Source organism: Stenella coeruleoalba (genome assembly GCF_951394435.1).
Source record: "Stenella coeruleoalba genome assembly, chromosome: 11".
In the NCBI taxonomy this organism is placed as follows: domain Eukaryota; kingdom Metazoa; phylum Chordata; class Mammalia; order Artiodactyla; family Delphinidae; genus Stenella; species Stenella coeruleoalba.
This window is the reverse complement of record NC_137157.1, coordinates 95,066,689-95,086,250: the sequence shown is the minus strand read 5'-3', so window position 1 is coordinate 95,086,250 and position 19,562 is coordinate 95,066,689. Positions and strand designations below refer to the sequence as shown.

The 19,562-nt window shown below is 43.2% G+C and overlaps 1 protein-coding gene across 1 annotated transcript in view; it reads left to right on the top strand.

Annotated features, from left to right (window-relative positions):
- Positions 1-3,432: 3,432 nt before the first annotated feature.
- The window catches only part of LOC307194977 (growth/differentiation factor 3-like), a 171,765-nt gene continuing 155,635 nt past the window's right edge, over positions 3,433-19,562 (top strand). The window contains exon 1 of the transcript XR_013830681.1: positions 3,433-3,785. The gene's annotated coding sequence lies outside the window, so the exon portion shown is untranslated. The remainder of the gene's footprint in view (positions 3,786-19,562) is intronic.

Below are 19,562 nucleotides of genomic sequence, written 5' to 3'. Positions count from 1 at the left end.
GCTATGAGTTATAAAAAATAAAAATAAAATTAGTTATAAATAAATAATTAGAAAACAGAAAATAACGCCTCATACCCACTACAGGCACTCCACACCTCCATGCTTTCCTTTCATGTAGTTCTGACACTCCCTTCCCTAGTTTCCATTCATTTACTACAGATATTTCTACTAGCCCAGGCAGGAGCTCCATAAAGGCTTCTTTACCCCCAACATAGTCCTTACACTGTGGTACTCTGTGTGTTAGAGGGGATGAAAGGATGAAACACCCTGGCTATCCTGAAAGAGCCCCAGTGAGTGCACCGTATTCCCCAAAATTGTGGTTGCCTTGGCTCCCTTTTTCCACCTTTGCTTCCTTATAATTCATTCTTCACATGATCAGAGTGATCTTTTAAAATCAGATCATGTCACTCGCTGCCCAAAGCCTTCCAGTTCCACTTAAAATAGTGTCCAGGGGATGGTATCTAGAAGCATGCAGAATGGCCCAGCGTTTGAGGTACGTCCTAGACTGTCCTACAACAGCCTCTAACAAAACTAGGCCATCTGGAACCCCAAAACCTACATATAGTGTGTGCCCAGGCTGACTTTGAGGGGCTCGTGCTGTGAGACCTAAACTTTTTATAAGGTTGTCTAAAATGAGAAAGCATGTCAGGGGCTTCCCTTGGGGTGCAGTGGTTGGGAATCCGCTTGCCAGTGCAGGGGACAGGGGTTCGAGCCCTGGTCTGGGAAGATCCCGCATGCCGCGGAGCAGCTAAGCCCGTGTGCCACAACTACTGAAGGCTGCGTGCCTAGAGCCTGTGCTGTGCAACGGGAGAGGCCACTGCAATGAGAAGCCCGCGCACCACTACAAGGAGTAGCCCCCGCTCGCCACAACTAGAGAAAGCCCCTGCTTAGCAACAAAGACCCAATGCAGCCATAAATAAATAAATAAATAGATAGATAGATAAATTAGCATGTCAGCAGGACCTGTGGTGGGTCCATGGGAGGTAAATGTGTCCATGACAGGATCAAGCATGCTTTCCTTATTGGGCAGGAAATCAAGAGTGTTGAAGGCAAAAGAACAGAGTCAGAGAGCTAAATTTTAAAATGGAGATTTTTTTTGTTGTTGGGGGTGGAATTCCCCGGTGGTCTAGCTGTTAGGATTTGGCGCTTTCATTGCAGAGGCCTGGGTTTGATTCCTGGTTGGGGAACTGAGATCCCACCAGCCACACGGTGCGGCAAAAAAATAAAAATAAGTAAATAAATGAAATAAAAATGGAGATTTTTGAGTAACAAAAAAGCAAAAAAAAAAATAGTACCCAGACTTCTTTGCTGTGGCCTATAAACTGGGTGACCATATGGCCTAGTTTACTCTTATGACCCTGGTGTAGCTTTTTGTATCTGCTTGCATTCATTCTCATAACTGTCCTGACACTAAATTCTGCTTTCCTTGCCTAAAGGGTTTGCTGCTTCAAAGGATTTGCTCTTGTTACTTTCTTTGCTCACTGAAGTTTAGCCCCACTGGTCTTTCTAGTTCTCATGTACATCAAGTTCATGATCACTCAGGTTCTTGACATGTATCCTCTCGTGCTTGGAATATTCTGCCTCAGAATTTTGTATGGCTGAGTCTACTTTGTGGATTAGGGTTTAGTTAATCTCTGCAGAGGATAAGCTCCATAAAAGCAAGTACCTTGTCTTGTTATGCCTAGAACACTGCCTGACATATAATTGATTTTTATTAAGTATATCAGTCTGGCTCCTATCAGAATACCAAAACTTCTACAACTAAAAACATAAAGAAGAAGACCAAAACCACACATTGACTTAAACAGGGAAAGTTTAACTAAAAAAAAAAAAAAAAAAAAAAAATCAGGCTACGATAAGAACAAGTTAAAAATGATGGAAGAGAACTCAATATGGTATCCCAGGGCTGAGGGAGAGTATCCAAGGAAGGACAACTTTGGGAGGCCACCTCCCCAAAGCTGAGGTTCAGATCTCACTGGAAAAGGCATAGTAGCAGTCTACTGGCTAACAGAGGAGTTTGCTAGATTACACAGGCCAGAGCTGGTGTGCATTCCTCAGGCAAGCAGTCGACAACTCTCCAATAGGTGAGAGGCCTGGGGCCTGGGGTGAATAGCGACTGCCAGACGTGGGCCGGGGCCATGAGGTGGCTGAGGGTGCTTGCATTCTTCGTGCTTGGCTGGGGCAGGACACCACCAAATGTTCGCTCATCCACCCTGCTGATCTGTGGTGTAGCCGCTGGAACCAGCAGAAGCCCACTTCCCTCTACAATATCCTTCTAGCACCATCTACTGAGAAAACTTGATTGCACTCAACGCGCTAAGAGATGATCTAAAGGGAATTCCAGGGACTTCCCTGGTGGTGCAGTGGTTTAAGAATCTGCCTGCCAGTGCAGGGAACATGAGTTCTATCCCTGGTCCTGGAAGATCCCACGTGCCATGCCACGGAGCAACTAGGCCCCTGCACCACAACTACTGAGCCCACGCGCCGCAACCACTGAAGCCCGTGCGCCTAGAGCCCGTGCTCCGCAACAAGAGAAGCCACCGTGATGAGAAGCCCCACGCACCACAGCGAAGAGTAGCCCCCGCTCGCCGCAACTAGAGGAATCCTGTGCGCATCAACGGAGACCCAGCGCAGCATGAATGAATGAAGAAATAAGTAAGTAAATAAATGGAATTCCATGCATTACCACAAGACAGGTCTTCTTTTTTGGCTGTATTGGGTCTCTGTTGCTGCACACGGGCTTTCTCTATTTACTGAGATCAGGGGCTACTCTTTGTTGCGGTGCGCGGGCTTCTCATCGCGGTGGCTTCTCTTGTTGCGGAGCACGGGCTCTAGGCCTGCGGGCTTCAATAGTTGTGGTGAACGGGCTTAGTTGCTCTACCGCATGTGGGATCTTCGCGGACCAGGGCTCGAACCCGTGTCTCCTACTTTGGCAGACTGATTCTTAACCACTGAGCCACCGGGGAAGGCCCACGAGACAGGTCTTGAAGGACGAATTTGGAGCTGAGGCAGTAAATCGATAACTGGCACAATTGTTAGATGGCTGGCTGAAGGGGTCCTTGATTGACAGCGTCTCCTTCTTCCACAACTCCCAGAGCCTTCTGAACTTCAGATACAATTCAAGTTGCAAAGTGCCGTTTTAGGAGGTGGGGAGGTGTGGGGTCCCAAAAGTGTCTGCTTCAGAAATTTGGCCAAGGTTCCAACTGGCTGGCTCCAGCTGAGCTTGCGCTGGAGGCCCCTGCCCAGGACCCAGCAAGTGAGACAGGGGGAGATGCAGAGGGAGCCCCTCTGCGCCTGAGGCCTCTGAGCTGCAGGACGATGTCTGGATCGAGGTCCAGGTGAGGCCTGAGCCGGCCCGCTCTGGCTCTACGTTCTAGGTCTTCACCGCGCGCCCTCTTGGATGTCAAGTCCCAGGGTGGCACCAACGAATCTAGTAACATCTGTCCGTGATCCGGGCGGGCCACGGTGGCGGCGGCACCGCTGAAGCCGCGGATCCCGCCGGTCGTCCACCTCCCTCCGCTCCCACCGCTCCAGCTCCAGGGCTGGCCTAGGGCCTTTGCTTGCGCCCGCCCCCTCCTCCGCCCCGCAGTCACAGGAGGCTGGGCGGGCTCTGGACCAAACCGCGGACGCTGCAGGAGGCGGGGCCTCGGCCGCGCCAGGTCTCCCGCGAGCCTTCGCTGCGCAGGCTCGGGCGGCACCAGCAGCCCGCTAGATTCCATGCGGCTGAAGCCATTTCCGGCTAAGACGCAGGACACGCTTGGCGAAGTGCGGACCTTCAAAGGCAGGTATTTCCCGCCTTTCTTATTCTGAAGAGAATTTAACTACCCTTTCTGGATTGCTCTAAGCTTTGTGACTTAATTGATATGACTAAATCATCTGAGTTGGCATAGGTTTCAGAGATTAAATTCAAATCTCACTTTTAAAAAATTGAATCGTCAAAACTGGAACCGGCACCCTGTCTCTTGACTATATGCTCCAGAACTGGACTAAAGTTAAATACCCAATAAGGTTTAAGGGTACCAGTTTTTGTTTTGTTTTATTTTTTTGTGGTACGCGGGCCTCTCACCGCTGTGGCCTCTCGCGTTGCGGAGCATAGGCTCCGGACGCGCAGGCGCAGCGGCCATGGCTCACGGGCCGAGCCGCCCCGTGGCATGTGGGATCTTCCCGGACCGGGGCACGAGCCCGCGTCCCCAGCCTCGGCAGGCGGACTCTCAACCACTGCGCCACCAGGGAAGCCCAGGGTACCAGTTTTTATACACTTTTACTAAAACGTTTTATTATGAAACGTCTCATCTTTATCAACCTGAAGTGAGAAAGGAGTCCTGTATTTTATTCTATTTTTTTAAATTTATTATTTTATTTATTTATTTATTTTTAGCTGCGTTGGGTCTTCTTTGCGGTGCACGGGCTCCTCATTGCGGTGGCTTCTCTTGTTGGGAGCACAGGCTCTAGGCGTGCGGGCTTCAGTAGTTGCGGCTTGTGGGCTCAGTAGTTGTGTCGCACGGGCTCTAGAGCACAGGCTCAGTAGTTGTGGTGCATGGGCTTAGTTGCTCCGTGGCATGTGGGATCTTCCTGGACCAAGGCTCGAACCCTTGTCCCCTGCATTAGCAGGCGGATTCTTTTTTTTTTTTTTTTTTTTTTGCGGTACGCGAGCCCCTCACTGCTGTGGCCTCTCCCACTGCGGAGCACAGGCTCCGGACGCGCAGGCTCAGCGGCCATGGCTCACGGGCCCAGCCGCTCCGCGGCACGCGGGATCCTCCCGGACCAGGGCACGAACCCGTGTCCCCTGCATCAGCAGGCGGACTCCCAACCACTGCGCCACCAGGGAAGCCCAGCAGGCGGATTCTTTAACCACTGTGCCACCAGGGAATCCCGAGTCCTGTATTTTAAATTTGCATTTTTATTACGAGATTGAGGATTTTTTCGGTCTTTGTATTTCCTTATCTGCATACCATTTGTATATGTCAGAGGAGGAATATTTTGAAAAAGATGTGTTTTGGAGAAGAAACAAGACAAAATAAGTAGAGTTTATAAAGAAAATAGTTACTGTATGACCCAGCATTTCCACTCCTAGATATATTACCCATGAAAGATGAAAACTTGTCCACACAAAAACTTGTTCACACGTTTGTTGCAGCATAATTCACACTAACCCCAAACTGGAAGCAAACCATATATCCATTGACAGATATCCATTGACAGATAAACGGAAAACCAAATGTGGTATATCCGTACAATGCAATAGTACTTAGTCACAAGAAGGAATGAAGTACTGATACATGCTGTAATATAGATGACCCTTGAAACCACACGTGTATAAAGCCAGTCACAAAAGACCACATATTATATGACTCAATTTATATGAAATTTCCAGAACAGGCAAATCTATAGAAAGATGGTAGCTTAGTGGTGACCTAGAACTAAGGGGAGAAAAACAAAGGGGGGTGGGGACACAGAGAGATAAAAAATGACTTCTAATGGGTACAAAGTTTCTTTTTAGGGTGATGGAAACACTCTAAAATTAGATTATTCATCTAATAATCTGGTTCCACAACTCTGTATAAATGCTAAGAATTATTGAATGGTACGCTTTCAGTGGGTGAACCTTATATATAAATTATGTAAAAATAAATCTGTGTAATAAAAAGATTAAAACAAAAAGGAAAATAAGAGAATAAGTAGTCATATAAAAACCTAAATGCAGGGCTTCTCTGGTGGCGCAGTGGTTGAGAGTCCGCCTGCCGATGCAGCGGACACAGGTTCGTGCCCCGGTCCGAGAGGATCCCACATGCCGCAGAGCGGCTGGGCCCGTGAGCCATGGCCAATGAGCCTGCGCGTCAGGAGCCTGTGCTCCGCAATGGGAGAGGCCACAACAGTGAGAGGCCTGCGTATGCAAAAAAACCCAAAAACCTAAATGTCCTGATAGGAAACTGGTAAAACTAAATTTTGAACCATCCTGTAATAGAATATTATGCAGATAGTCAATGTAATTGAATGGGTAGATATTTGTGTCCTGTGTGTGAGGGATTTGATTTCCCTGCATTCTGAACAACCCTTATTAATATCTGACTTTTTGATTTTATGCATCCTAGTGGGTGTGAAATGATATCTCAGAATGGTTTTCATTTGCATTTCCTTAATGACTAATGCTGTTGAACATCTTTTTTATGGGCTTATTGGCCATTTCTATATCTTCTTTGGTGAAATGTCTATTCAAGTCCTTTGCTTCTGTTTAATTGAGTTACATGAGTTTTTATTTATTTATTTTTAACACCTTTATTGCTTTACAATGGTGTGTTAGTTTCTGCTTTATAACAAAGTGAATCAGTTATACATATACATATGTCCCCATATCTCTTCCCTCTTGCATCTCCCTCCCTCCCACCCTCCCTATCCCACCCCTCTAGCTGGTCACAAAGCACCGAGCTGATCTCCCTGTGCTATGCGGCTGCTTACCACTAGCTATCTATTTTACGTTTGGTAGTGTATATATGTCCATGCCACTCTCTCACTTTGTGGTAGTGTGTAGTGTGTTTGGTAGTGTGTATATGTCCATGCCACTCTCTCACTTTATTGTTTGTAGATTTTTTGATGATGGCTATTCTGACCAGTGTGAGATGATATCTCATTGTAGTTTTCATTTGCATTTCTCTAATGATTAATGATGTTGAGCATTTTTTCATGTGTCTGTTGGCAATCTGTATATCTTCTTTGGAGAAATGTGTATTTAGGTCTTCTGCCCATTTTTGGATTGGGTTTTGCTTTTTTAATATTGAGCTGCATGAGCTGCTTGTAAATTTTGGAGATTAATCCTTTGTCAGTTGCTTCATTTGCAAATATTTTCTCCCATTCTGAGTGTTGGCTTTTCGTCTTGTTTATGGTTTCGTTTGCTGTGCAAAAGCTTTTAAGTTTCATTAGGTCCCATTTGTTTATTTTTGTTTTTATTTCCATTTCTCTGGAAGGTGGGTCAAAAAGGATCTTGCTGTGATTTATGTCATAGAGTGTTCTGCCTATGTTTTCCTCTAAGAGTTTGATGGTGTCTGGCCTTACATTTAGGTCTTTAATTCATTTTGAGTTTATTTTTGTGTATGGTGTTAGGGACTGTTCTAATTTCATTCTTTTACATGTAGCTGTCCAGTTTTCCCAGCACCACTTATTGAAGAGGCTATCTTTTCTCCACTGTAGATTCATGCCTCCTTTATCAAAGATAAGGTGACTATATGTGTGTGGGTCTATCTCTGGGCTTTCTATCCTGTTCCATTGATCTATATTTCTGTTTCTGTGCCAGTACCATACTGTCTTGATTACTGTAGCTTTGTAGTATAGTCAGAAGTCAGGGAGCCTGATTCCTCCAGCTCCGTTTTTCTTTCTCAAGATTGCTTTGGCTATTCTTTTTTTTTTTTTTTTTTTTTTTGCGGTACACGGGCCTCTCACTGTTGTGGCCTCTCCCGCTGCAGAGCACAGGCTCCAGATGCACAGGCTCAGCGGCCATGGCCCACAGGCCCAGCTGCTCCGCGGCATGTGGGATCCTCCCGGACTGGGGCACGAACCTGCGTCCCTTGCATTGGCAGGCGGACTCTCAACCACTGTGCCACCAGGGAAGCCCTCTTTATTTTTTATTTATTATTTTTATTGAGTTCTTTATATAGTCTGGATGAGTCTCTTATCAAATATATGATTTGCAAATACCATTCTGTAGATTGTCTTTAAACTTTTTTTTTTTTTTTTTTGGCCACACTGCGGCTTGTGGGATCTTAGTCCCCTGACCAGGGATCAGACCCTGTTCCTCAGCAGTGAAAGCGTGGAGTCTTAACCACTGGACTGCCAGGGAATTCCCTCTTTCCATTTTCTTGATAGTGTCCTTTGACATACAGAAGTTTTAAATTTTGTTGGTGGGCTTGTAAAATGGTATAACCACTATGAAAAATACTATGGAGTTTCCTCAAAACATTAAATATAGAGCACTATATGATCTAACAATCCCACTTCTGGATATATGACCAAAAGAATTGAAAGCAGGGTCTTGAGATATTTGCATACCCATGTTCATAGCAGCACTATTCACAGTAGCCAAGAAGTGGAAGCAACCCAAGTGTCCAGCAATGGATGAATGGATAAACACAGTGTCCAATATGCATCCAAGGGAATTTTTTTTAAATTTATTTTATTTATTTATTTTTGGCTGCGTTGGGTCTTTGTTGCTGTGTGCAGGCTTTCTCTAGTTGTGGTGAGTGGGGGCTACTCTTCGTTGCAGTGTGCGGGCTCTAGGCGTGCGGGCTTCAATAGTTGTGGCACATGGGCTCAGTAGTTGTGGCTCACAGACTCTAGAGCGCAGGCTCAGTAGTTGTGACGCACGGGCCTAGTTGCTCCACGGCATGTGGGATCTTCCCGGACCAGGGCTCGAATCCGTGTCCCCTGCATTGGCAGGCGGATTCTTAACCACTGCGCCACCAGGGAAGCCCCACATCCAAGGGAACATTATTCAGGCTGCAAAAGGAAGGAAATCCTGCATATCCCATTGCATGGGTGAATCTTGAGGCCATTATGCTAAGTGAGATAAGCCAGTCACAAGAATAAAAGTACTGTATACTTCTCCTTGCGCGAGGTATTTAAAGCAGTCAAACTCAGGGCTTCCCTGGCAGTCCAGTGTTAAGACTTCTCATTTCCAATGCGGGGGATGTGGGTTTGATCCCTGGTTGGGGAACTAACATCCCACATGCTGCACGGCACAGCCAAAAAAAGATCTTTTTTCAATATATATATATTTTAAATTTATGTATTTGGCTGCGCTGGGTCTTAGTTGCGGCACACAGGATCGTTGTTGCTGCGTGCGAGATCGTTGTTGCCACATGTGGGATCTTCTTTGTGTCATGCAGGATCTAGTACCCTGACCAGGGATGGAACCTGGGGCCCCTGCACTGGGAGCACGGAGTGTTAACCACTGGACTGCCAGGGAAGTCCCCAAATTTTTTTTAAAAAAAGAAAAAAATATTAAAGCAGTCAAACTCATAGAAACATAAAGGAGAATGGTGGTTACCAGGGGCTGGGGGAAGGGGAAACAAGAGTTGTTTAATGGGTATAGAGCTTCATATTTGCAAGATGAAAACGTTCTGGATATTTGCTTCTTCACAACAATGTGAATATACTTCACTCCACTGAACTGTACATTTAAAAATGGTTAATATCGTAGTCCTTTTGGACTGCTTTAACAAGCTACTGTAGACTGGATAGCTTATGAACAGCAGAAATTTATTTCTCACAGTTTTGGTCTGGAGGCTGAAGCCCAAGCTCGGTGTGCCTGCTTGTTTGGATGAGGGCCACCTTCTGGGTTGCAGTCTTCTCGTTGTATTCTTTCATGGCAGAAGGGGCAAGGAAGCTTTCTTATGGAGCTATTATAAGTGCACTAATCCCTTTCATGAGAGCTCCACCCTCATGACCTGATCAGCTCCCAAAGGCCCCCAGCAACTAATACCATCACATTCGTCATTAGGATTTAAACATATGAATTGGGGGGACACAAACATTCAGACCACAGCAGTTAAGATAGTTTATAAAAGTTTTAAATTTTTGATTAAGTCCAGTTCATCCATGTTTTCCTTTTGTTATTCGTGCCTACCAGACTGGCAGACCTTTGAATATCTGTAAATATCAACTGCAGGCAAGAATGCAAAATGGGGACTGTCTTTACTGCTAGTAAGAGTGTAAAGTTGTGGGCTTCCCTGGTGGCGCAGTGGTTGAGAGTCCACCTGCTGATGCAGGGGACACAGGTTCGTGTCCCGGTCTGGGAGGATCCCACATGCCGCGGAGCGGCTGGGCCTGTGAGCCATGGCCGCTGAGCATGCGCGTCCGGAGCCTGTGCTCCGCAGCGGGAGAGGCCACAACAGTGAGAGGCCCGCGTACCGGGAAAAAAAAAAAAAAAAAAAAAGAGTGTAAAGTTGTACCAGCACTTTAGAAAACAGTTTGACTTTATGTGGGGAAGTGGAATATGTATGGCCCCTATTCTTCACCCACCCCACCCTACACCCAATTCCATGCTCTCTACCAAGTGGTTTTTGTAGTTCTGTTATGGTCTGAATGTTTGTGTCCCCCAAAATTAATATACTGCAATCCTAACCCCCAAGGTCATGGTATTAGGAGGTGGGGCCTTTGGGAGATGATTAGGTCATGTAGACAGAGCTCTCATGAATGGGATTAGTGCACTTATAAAAGCCCCACAAGAAAGCTCCCTTGCCCTTTCCACCATGTAAGATTACAGCAAAAAGATGGCAGTCCACGAACCAGGAAGCAGGCTCTCACCAGACACTGAACCTGCTGGTGACTTGATCTTGGAATTCCCAGCCTCCAGCACTGTGAGAAATACATTTCTGCTGTTCATAAGCCACCCATGGTATTTGGTATTTGGTATTTTTGTTTTAGCAGCCCAAATGAACAAAGACAAGTTCCTTCTACTAAAAGGGAGAGATATGCTTCCCCTTAACTTTAGGTTCAGCCGTATGACTTGACTTGGCCAATAGAGTAAGGCAGAAATAACTGTGTGGAAGGGGCAAGGGAGCTGAGTCTCCAATGAGCTTCCTTGATAGAGAGTGTTTCACACATGTTGTCACAAGTCATCGCTGGGAGAATCAAGTATACCCATGACTGCCCTGGGAGAGGACTCGGGGAAGCTTGTACCCAGTTTCCAGGCTTTGCCCTACGAACCCTTTGGTGATTTTGCTTTGTACTCTTTCACTATAATAAATCTTAGCTGTGAGTACTACTCTGTGCTGAGTCCTATGAGTCTTCCTAGTGAATCACTGAGCCTGGGGGTGGTCTTGGCAACTCTGGATACATTAACCTTAGAAGTGTACGGAGGGACTTCCCTGGTGGTCCAGTGGTTGAGACTCAGCATTCCCAATGTAGAGGGCCTGGGTTCGATTCCTGGTCAGGGAACTAGATCCTGCATGCCGAAACGAGAGATTCCGCAACAAAGATCCTGCGTGCCGCAACTAAGACCTGGTACAGCCAAATAAATATTTTTTTAAAAGTGTATGGAATGGCTACTATATATAAAATAGATAACTAATAAGGACCTACTGTATAGCACAGGGAACTCTACTCAATACTCTGTGATGGCCTATATGGGAAAAGAATCTAAAAAAAAGTGGATAGGGACTTCCTTGGTGACGCAGTGGTTAAGAATCCACCTGCCGATGCAGGGAACACGGGTTCAAGCCCTGGTCCAGGAAGATCCCACATGCCGCGGAGCAACTAAGCCCATGCCCCACATCTACTGAGCCTGCATGCCACAACTACTGATGCCCGCGCACCTAGAGCCCGTGCTGTGCACCAAGAGAAGCCACCACAATAAGAAGCCCAAGCGCTGCAACAAAGAGTAGCCCCTGCTTGCCACAACTAGAGAAAGCCCACGTGCAGCAACGAAGACCCAACGCAGCCAAAAATAAATAAATAAATTTATTTTTAAAAAAATGGATTTGCCTAACTATATTAAAAAGAAAAAAAAAAGAATCCTCCTGCCAATGCAGGGGACACAGGTTCAATCCCTGGTCCTGGAAGATCCCACATGCCACGGAACAACTAAGCCCCTGCACCACAACTACTGAGCCCACCTGCTGCAACTACTGAAGCCCTCGCACCTAGAGCCCATGCTCTGCAACAAGAGAAGCCACTGAAATAAGAAGCCCGTGCACCACAACCGAGAGTAACCCCCGCTCACCAGAACTAGAGAAAGCCCGCTCTCAGCAATGAAGACCCAACGCAGCCAAAAAAAAGAGTGGATATATGTATAACTGATTCACTTTGCTGTACACTTGAAACTAACACAACATTGTAAATCAACTATACTCTAATAAAAATTAAAAAAAATAATTGCAAGGAATGGGAAAGAAAAGTCCCAAGAAATTTACTTTCAGCAGTTTCCTTTAGAACTAAGTGACCAGGTAACTCCTTCATTTCTTAATGGAAACATACTTAATTCTGCCTTTTTGGGTCACTGCCCACTGCTGCATTATTTATTATTTATTAATAATAATTATTATTATTATTTATTATTAATAATAAATAATAACAGTTGTATGGCTGCCTCTAGTTTACAAGACAGTTGCATATCTACTTTCCCCCAAACCCTGAAATGGAAAGGGCAGTTATTATTAATTTGATGTTACTGTTGGGGCAACTGAGGTTCAGAGGGGTTCAGGCAGCTGCCCAACATTACCATAAAAGGCAAGAGAGTTGAGTTAGAATTTAAGTCTTTCAATCTTAGGTCCTATCATCTTTCTAAACGCAGCCCAGGATTGGCTCCCAATCCTGACTGATCATCACGAGTTGAGATATGAAATATGGCCAACGTGTTTTCTAAAGTGGTTGAACCATTTTACATCCTAGCGGTATTGTATGAACATTCTAGTTGCTCCACTTCCGCACCAACATGTGATATGACCAATCTTATTTATTTTAGCCAAAAGACATCCCTGAGATGTGTAGTGAATCTCATTGTAACTTTAATTTTCAGATTTCTAATGACCAGTGATGTTGATCAACTTTTCGTGTGTTTATTTGCCATCTGAGTGTCTTCTTTGGTGAAGTGCCTGTTCAAATATTTTGCCCATTTTTAAAGTGGCTTGTTTGTCTGCCTATTAGTGAGTTTTAAAAAAACAGCTGTAGGGCTTCCCTGTTGGTTCAGTGGTTAAGAATCTGCCTGCCAATGCAGGGGACACGGGTTCAGGCCGTGGTCTGGGAAGATCCCACATGCTACGGAGCAACTAAGCCCGTGCGCCACAACTACTGAGCCCACGTGCCACAACTACTGAAGCCCGTGTGCCTAGAGCCCGTACTCTGCAACAAGAGAAGCCACCACAATGAGAAGCCTGCGCACCACAACAAAGATTAGTCCCCGCTTGCTGCAACTAGAGAAAGCCCACACACAGCAACAAAGACCCAACGCAGCCAAAATAAATAAATAAATAAATTAGTGAAAAAAAAAACCAAAAACAGCTGTATTGAGGTTTAATTGACATACCACAAACTGTGCATAAAGTGTACAATTCAGTAATTTATACATCTATGATGTATACACCTGTGAAATCATCACTGCAGTCATAGAGGTGGGATGGGGAGGGGAAGGGTCAGGGGTTGGTAACAGCTGATTCTGAATACAGCTTATATTCTGTATTAGTCGAACTTTTTGAGAATCTGATAAAAGTTTTTGACTCTACTGAGAAAAACATACATGCACAAACTCAAAAATTTGCTTGCACTCCCAGAAGGATCCTGACTCCCTGGACCCAAACATTCACCTCTTATCTGTGTAGGTAAGATGTGTCTGTTTCTGACTGGGAGGTTCATTCTTGCTAAGACCCCCTGCCACTTATTAGACTGCTTTCTTGCCTTTGTCTTTCTTTTTCTCTTCATTTCTATTTCTTTTCATTCTTTTCCTTATCACAGATGTCTATGCATGTTTTTCTATTGAGCACTAAGCATGATCCTGGGTAAACAGTGGCATGCAATGCCCTGCTCTGCAGGGGTTTACCAATCATTTGGGGCCATTTTCCGTTAGAGAAGACAGACAAGAAAATAGCCTGTGCTTATTCTGAAAAAGAGCTTGGAAGTGAGTCCTTGAAAATAAGACTACAATGTGCCCTCTAGGTGTTAAAGGTGAACTGCTGGAATCTTCCTGGGCTCAAGGAGGATTTCCTGTGGGTTGCGCTCCACAATTCATTAACTTGCAGTTTACAGGATACTCGTGATAATTAGAAGCATATAATGACTCAAAGCACATTTTGTTTCTAAATTACTACATCCTTGCTTAGTGTCATAGTTTCCATTCTACCTCATCAGAGCCCTGAGGGTGGTTGAAATTTAATTAGAGCTTTACATTAATGTTGGAAAATTTGCCAGAATAAACCAAGAAAAAAAGGAAAACACCAAAGTTTTTTTTGGTATACCAATTCCAAATTTGCAGAAAGAAAAACATAATAGTTTACAATGAACTAAGTAGGAGTGGGCTCCCGTCCTGACCCTTGGGATAAGCCATATTGATACAAAGTAGATGTAGTCTAGGTCCAAAAATAGTAGACTGAAATCTGGGGTCCAAGTAAGAAGCAGTAACAAAGAAGCTACATGGAGATGGGTAAACAGACAGACAGGGTCAGTTTATTATCCTGACCCGAAAACACCAGTATCTTTCTGAAAACAGCTCAGAAAAATGGAGTTTTCTTGGCACCTGAAGGAAGTAGGGCACCAAGGGATTATGCCATATACACACTAGCTCAGATCTTGGAAGCCCACCTCCACTGGTCTCAGGAGCTGTGTTGCTCTAGATTCGTCCAGGAATGTGCCAATTTTCTAGTAGAAGTAAAACACTGTCACTTATGAGAACTGTAGTATAGGAAGTAAGTAAAATGCTTAACAGATAGGACCTAGGTACCAGCACCCCAGCTTTTCAATGAAAATTATAGGCTCTCCTTTATATACATGAATACACCAAAGACCCACTCCAAGGTGAGGCACACCTATCATTAGGCAATAGTAGGTGGAAAAAGAGGGGCTTCATCAGTGTGGAAGATGAGACATTTAATGTTTAGCAAGTAAGGAAAAGGTAGACCTTATCATAAATTAGTAAACTCCAAAAAGGTTATTGGAAAGGTCTACTGATAACATACATGTAAAAGAGGTACTGATAACACATATTATAAAAGAGGTCAAATATACATTTGAAAACAAAAGGAACAAAACTTTATTTATTTTTGGTCACTCCATGAGACTTATGGAATCCTAGTTCCTTGACCAGGGATTGAAGCTGGGCCCTCGGCAGTGAGAGCTCAGAGTCCTAACCACTACACCACCAGGGAAGTCCCGGAATAACACTTTAGAAGAACAAAGAAGAGTATAATATTGAAAAACTATAAAGATATTATATGATGTTTTTCCAAGGGAGTTAGACAGTAAGCATCTTTTTTATTAATTTTTATCTTAATACGTGACTTAAAGTTATTTTTATTATGGAAAGGCTGAGTTCTTCCTTACAGCCTAGTAAGATAAGGACTGAGAATTGCCATTGGGTTTAGCAATATGGAGATTGTTAGTGATCTCGAGAGGAACAGTTTTGGTGGACTGATGTCGTTGAAAATTGGATTGGCATAGGTTCAAAATAGAATGGGAGGATATCAGATAAAATATACTTCAAGAAAAGTAGTATTGGGCTTCCCTGGTGGCGCAGTGGTTGAGAGTCCGCCTGCCGATGCAGGGGACACGGGTTCGTGCCCCGGTCCGGGAGGATCCCACATGCTGCGGAGCGGCTGGGCCCCTGGGCCGTGGCCGCTAGAGCCTGTGCGTCCGGAGCCTGTGCTCCGCAACGGGAGAGGCCACAACAGTGAGAGGCCTGCGTACCGCAAAAAAAAATAGTATTGAAAGAGAGTGATAGGGAATTCCCTGGTGGTCCAGTGATTAGGACTCCGCACTTTCACTGCCCAGGGCCCAGTTTCAATCCCTGGCCGGGGAGCTAAGATCCTGCAAGCTGCGCCGTGCAGTCAAAAAAAAAAAAAAAAGATAGGATAATGAAATGATTTTTTTTTTTTTTTTTTTTGGCGGTACGCGGGCCTCTCACTGTTGTGGCCTCTCCCGTTGTGTAGCACAGGCTCAGCGGCCATGGCTCACGGGCGCAGCCGCTCCGCGGCATGTGGGATCTTCCCGGACCGGGGCACGAACCCGTGTCCACTGCATCGACAGGTGGACTCTCAACCACTGCGCCACCAGGGAAGCCCCAGCCTTTATTCTTGACAAATATTTGAGTGGATTTTGCACATGGGCAATTTCCTTTTATGAACTATGGTTACCTTGTACCAACTTGTTTAGGCCATCTTGAAATGGATGCTATAATCAATAACTGCTTTATACAATTTATAACCTTCCTTCACGTAACAAAGTCTTACCAAAAGTGTTAATATTTTCTCACTATAAAAACATTCTGGATATGATGTGTGATGTTGAATGAAAATGAGTCAAATTATTTGAAATTGTAATCTTGGAGATAGTATAAAATACAGTCGCAAACACATAGTGAATGCTTAGAATTGCTACAGTTTCCTGGTTCTAATATTTTTTAGGTGTTTTTTTCTGGTTGTTTCACGGCTGTATCTCTGGCGCTTAGAACATTGGTCTAAGAGAGTAGACCTTAAAAGTTATCATTATAAGAAAAAAATTTGTACCTACGTATGGGGATGGATGGTAACTAGACTCATTGCGGTGATCATTTTGCAGTATACACTGTTGGGGCTCAGGGCAGGCCATCCCCAAATATTCCCCAATGGCATGTTCATTATTTTGAATTAAAGTTGCTTAAGACATGACCAATGCAAGAGGGACACTCTGACCCTCCGCTCTTTCTCTCTGAAAGCGGGAAATAAATCTCTCCTTTGAAAGGTTCGCTCCCCACCCTTATTGCCAGAGATAGGGAATTCAGGCCAAGAAGCCTGTTACTTCTTTGCTTTACTTCCTCAAGTCTAAACTCCATTTAGATTCCTCACTAACTGAGCACCCCAAACTTAGGTTTCTTTATCATATCAATTCCTCACAAATTTATTGTTTCTTTGTCTAAAAAGTAGAAAAGCTGGCTGCTTTGGCCACTTGTTAGGTCCTATTTCCGTGAAACCTCCAGGCACATGAATTAAAATGTTTCTTTTTCTCCTGTTAATATTTCTTGTGTCAATTTTATTATTAGTCTGGCCACAAGAACCCAAGGGGCAGAGGGGGAAATTTCCCACTCCCCGATAATACAAATATCCAATCGTTCTGTTGTACACCTGAAACTAATATGTTATATGTCAGTTGTACCTCAATTTAAAAAATTAATTAAAAAAAGAGAACAGCGTCTATAACAAATAGCAATGTTTAATAAATATTCGTTCAACACATGAGTGAATTTATGGCATTAATCATTACGTGGGTTTGGTCATGTTCTCCCTGTACGTTTTGGAATAGAATATTGGGGTTTGTATTTTTTCTCATGCTTCTTTTTTGATGCCCTCCCCCCCCCTCCCTCCCCATCTTCCTGCTGATGCACGGAATCAATATGAATGAGATGGGTAATGCTTTCAGTTAAAAGCCCATAACAGCAGATCTCTTTTCTGCTTGTCCTCAGCCATTTATTTGTACCTTCATCACAATACCTAATCACACTCTGCCCAAAACGTTTGCGTGTTTCCTTCACTACTTGGGGTCAGAACCACTATGAGTCACTTGTCAAACAAGTGTCATTTATCAGGCATATCTATGTACATCTAATTACCATTGTACGTGGATTTCCATCTGAACTACACGCAATTAATTGAACATGCCTAGGCAACCATTCCCTTGTCCTGGAAGGTATGGTGAGGAGAAGGAAACTTCCCCAAGGTTCTAAAACAGGAAATTGGTGAGCCCAGAGCGCTGGGAAGAGGTGTGACCCGCCAAGTGAGCTTCATGCCGCCTTTGGTGGCTTTGCCCAAAGCAGACTTGTCTAATCTGTGGTTCAGAACCCAGAGTTCCAGGATTCTAGCCTTCCCTAAAGGTAATAAGACAAATACATGATCTATTTTCATATTTCAAAAAGGTTACTTTTACTGACTGGTAATTATTTATTTCCATAGATGCTACTCTTATTCTTCCCAAATAGAAATATTTATTATTTTTATGTGATAATAGATGCTCTAAAAAGATTCCGGTAATAGAAAGTGAAAATTCCCTCAAAATTTTCCTTCCTAAAGATAAACACTGCTTTTTGGTATATATCTATCTTTACCACATTTTATTTATGTCTGTATATTACATAAATAGAATCACCTTAACTTGTAAAATAACTTGCCTTTTTACCTTAATAAGCAATGGAAATTTTTCCCCATGCATTTAATCTGCCTCATCCTTTTTTTTGTGTGTGTGTGGCTGCATAAATACTGCAGTATTTGGCTATATCAGGACATGTTTAAGCAAAGTCCTACTGGTGGACATTTAAACGTAAACATTTTTTTTTTCTATCTATTACCAGCAATGCTGCAGTGAGTATCGTTGTGTGGTTGTCTGAATAATGCCTTACATAAATTCCTAGAAATGCTCAAGGGTATTCATACTTTATATTTCCATGCACATAACTGACATTTGTTGCATATATTCTATGAGCTAGAAAAAAAAACATATCAGATGATTACCTAATTAAATCCTCACAGCAAACCTTAATGCATTTTAAATTTATTTTGGTCTTGATATCAAATACTTGCTGTCCCCTGGGATAAGCCAGTTGATAAAGTGAAACATTTTTACACAATACATAATAGCTGATATTACATTCCAAGTTTTTTTCCTTTGTGAACTGGTTTCATAATCTGAATATAATCAATGTCTCAGCAATTGAGATAGAATATATGAAATTACTAACACACACACACATTTATGTAGAGAGATCTGTAGTTACAATATACACCAAATTCTAAAGTTACTTATGCATGAGAGCTGGAGAGGGGTAATAGACAGACATGATGGAAGAAATTGCATTAAAAAAAAAAACTATACATCCTTCAGAATTTCTTTTTTTTTAACATTGTGCAATAAACGTGGATTTTTCTTTTCAAATTTCAAAACAGATGTCTGAATTATGAAAGTTTTAAAAATCAAGTCATAAGAAATTCCTTTATTAGTAAATTAATTGAAATTCTTTAATATAGAGTTTTTATTATTAACTTAAAAACATATCCCTACTACTGTTTCTTGGGGTGGTGCACCAAATCTAAAATATAGGTGACCCAAACAATGAAGCAGGACTCTATCAGTTTTCCACCACCCAAGCTAAAAAGCAATTATTATTTCTATGTCCTAAATAATTCATCATTTATCCACTCATCTGAAATGCAAACTCTGGGTATATACTTGTAACCTACAAGAACTTTTTTTTCATATACTGTGGCATGTATTTTTAAATCCAAATAGAATAAATTATTCATATGATTTTTTGGCTTGCTTTTTAAACTTAATATTAAAGTGAACTCAGTCAAATATGCAGTTTCCTTATATATTTGGTAGTATTCATGGGCACTCTACCTTGTAAAATTAACCTTACAACTGTGTATCTGCAGCAGCTCTACACTCATTACTATGTAGCAGAAACTGTTCGTTTTCTACTCATACCCTATTGGTTTAACTTGTCCTAGATGCCACTGACTTTTTTTAAATTGAGGTATAGTTGATTTACAATATTATATAAGTTTCAAGTGTACAACAAAGTGATTCACAATTTTTAAATATTATACTCCATTTATAATTACTAGAAAATATTGGCTATATCCCACGTGCTGTGCAATATATCCTTGTAGCTTTATTTTTTTTTCCTGGCCATGCTGTACGGCTTGTGGGATCTTAGCTCCCAGGCCAAGGATCCAACCTGTGACCCCCACAGTGGAAGGGTGGACCCCTAACCACTGAACCGCCAGGGAAGTCTCCTTATTTATTTTATATCAATAAATAGTAGTTTGTACTTCTTAATCCCCTATCCCTATCTTCCTCCTCCCCACTTCCCTCTCCCCAGTGGTAACCACTACTTT